This window comes from Solanum stenotomum, chromosome 4, assembly GCF_019186545.1.
Source record: "Solanum stenotomum isolate F172 chromosome 4, ASM1918654v1, whole genome shotgun sequence".
Lineage (NCBI taxonomy): Eukaryota > Viridiplantae > Streptophyta > Magnoliopsida > Solanales > Solanaceae > Solanum > Solanum stenotomum.
The window spans coordinates 25,480,755-25,483,362 of record NC_064285.1 but is presented as its reverse complement, the minus strand read 5'-3'; the positions used below and the strand labels follow the sequence as shown (position 1 = coordinate 25,483,362).

At 29.9% G+C, this 2,608-nt stretch overlaps 1 pseudogene; it reads right to left on the bottom strand.

Annotated features, from left to right (window-relative positions):
* Positions 1 to 443: 443 nt before the first annotated feature.
* On the bottom strand, positions 444 to 1,221 carry LOC125861378 (zinc finger CCCH domain-containing protein 39-like; annotated as a pseudogene).
* Between the last annotated feature and the right edge of the window lie 1,387 nt (positions 1,222 to 2,608).

Genomic DNA, 2,608 nt, shown 5'->3' with positions numbered 1-2,608 from the left:
GAGGGCTATGTTATGTTTCCTACTCCTATGTTTTGAGACTTTAGCTTGCAATTGTATTTTGACTATGAGGGGAGCCGGTAGTATGTCATGGCCCCCGTCCTATCTATGTATGTAGAGGTGTGCGTTGGACAAGTATTTTGTAAATGAGCTTGACTCTTGTTCTATGATGTCATTTTGAAATGGTTTGCCCTTAGTCCCTATTTCCTGTTAATTAATGTTGATTGTACTTCCGCGACCGATGAAGTGTGATGACAAGTTTGAGAGGCTTGTTTGGGGTTCATTCGGGTTCCTCATTCGCCATGTCACGTCTAGGCCCTAGGCTTGGGTCTTGACAATTTCATCTTAAACAAAGAACTTGCATAACAAAAAACATTGCCTCTAGGATCTCAATAAATACCTAGTAATATTCGCCCTTATTTTTTAAAAATAAATATGTAAATGAATTATACAAGATAGAAAATGTGAGAGTTTAAAAGAATTAGCTTACCTGATTTTCCATGAGCAAAGTGACAACGATCATGGAAAGGGCATTGACCTGTTGTCTCCCACTTGATACATATCTTTGTTTTACCATATATAGGCATCTCAATACGGACAATATCATTTTCATGCTTACTAGTCTCAATCATACTAGGATCACTTATAGTCCTTGTAGTTTTGATACATATTGCAGAAATCTCCCTATCCCTTACTATGTTTGCTGTTAATTTTTGAAGGACGTTCATGAAGAAATTTGCACTTATATCCATAAGGACACTTCTCTCCATCATAAAATATCTTGCAAATTTTCATCTTATGCATTTTTCCCTGATCGTCATTCAACTCCCTATCCTTTACACATATTAGATCCTGCCAATTTGGAGGAGGCTTCCGCAAATCTTCAACACCATGAGAAAATGTACAATTTTTCCCATTCTTGCAAGTTTCTTTCAAGAACATAGCACACATGCGGATTTTATAAAATATATGACTTGTCCCTTTGCTTTCTTGAAGATTTGGTGAGTTCATTCCGGGTATAATAGCAGGGAATGTTGCAGAATTCGGTAAGTTGCTATCGGAATCCGTCATTCTCTTGAAAGAAGGTGCATGCTCAAACTGACAATAGGACTAAAAAATATCATGGTTCATTGGAGAATTAGGCCAAACACCTCCAACATCACCACGGGCAAATGGCATTGGCATAAAGTGTAGAGGAGAAGGTGGTTGATCGGAAAAACTCATATTCCTTTTTCTGATGCTGATTGTTTAAATGAAATCTGATTCTATTATTTCTTGTCTCTAAAAAAAGTAAATAATGATTCAAACTTTTAATAGAAAATAGAGAAACTAATAAAATATAAATCATTGACAATTAGGAAAAAGGAGAATAAGTAAAATCAATAATAACTAACACATGCCAGAAAAATAGAGATACTATTGAAATAATAGAATACTGTAAAGGTAAACATTAATGACTAAAACATACATTCGTAAACAACAACAAAATACCTAGTGTAATATTATATGTATTTTCTGGAAATGATAGGACGTACGCAAACCTTTACATTTTATTTGAGGGGTATAGAGGTTGTTTACAGAAGACTATCAGCTTAAAAAAGACTTTTCAAAGTAGAATTGCAATGATGATTTTTAAACAAGAGTTCATAGAAACAAAGAAAGAACAATCACCACCGCAATTGCAAACATGTTATGATTAGATATATGAATTTTCACAATTCCATTTAATCTCATCTCATGGCATGAAATTAAAAAAATATAAAAAACACTTCTAAAAAATTGGCAAGGCTAAAAACAAGAATGTATAGCAAAACTGAATCTGATATCATTCTTAAATTGCTTAGGATCTCTTTGGAAAGCTACTTGGTAATTACAGTTATTGTAATTACCACCCTTCTAATTATATAATTACACAATCTAATAATTACTCAATATAATATTTATGATATTTTTTTTGTTTTTCGTAAGTAATTGCAGTATAATTATAGACGTATTGTTTTATTGCACGAGTACAATTACACAATTAAACTAATTCTAAAATAAACTTAATCATATAAAAATTGAAGTTACTTTTTGAAAAATATGTGCATTTATAAATGACACTAAATACGATATTTAAGATACATATTTTTTTTTAAAAATATACTAATTGATAATCATATATTTGTAACTAATAATGTAAAAAAAATATTGACATATAATTTTCAAACTAACAAAATTTTAATTAAATTAATTTTAATAAGTAAAGTAACACATTTTATAAGAACATCATGACCGAGTTACTTGGCCAAAGGATAAAAATTATAAATATGCTGTTAAAACATAACTCAAATGTTTGACAAAAAATAATCTATCAATTGTACAAGAAAATATTAAAATTGAAACCATAAACCATAAGCTAAATGTGTAATCCAATTTTAAAAATAATAGTCTTATTTCAAATTTCAACATAGTAAAAAATAAGTTTCAACATGCCTTAAGTAAATATAATTCTAAAAACAAAAGAAATAAAAACTTAAGTCTATAACCTCACTTAATAATAAAATTCTACTCACTCATTAAAATCCAACTTTGTAAATGACACAATATTTCTTATATTAGGAGGTGTAAT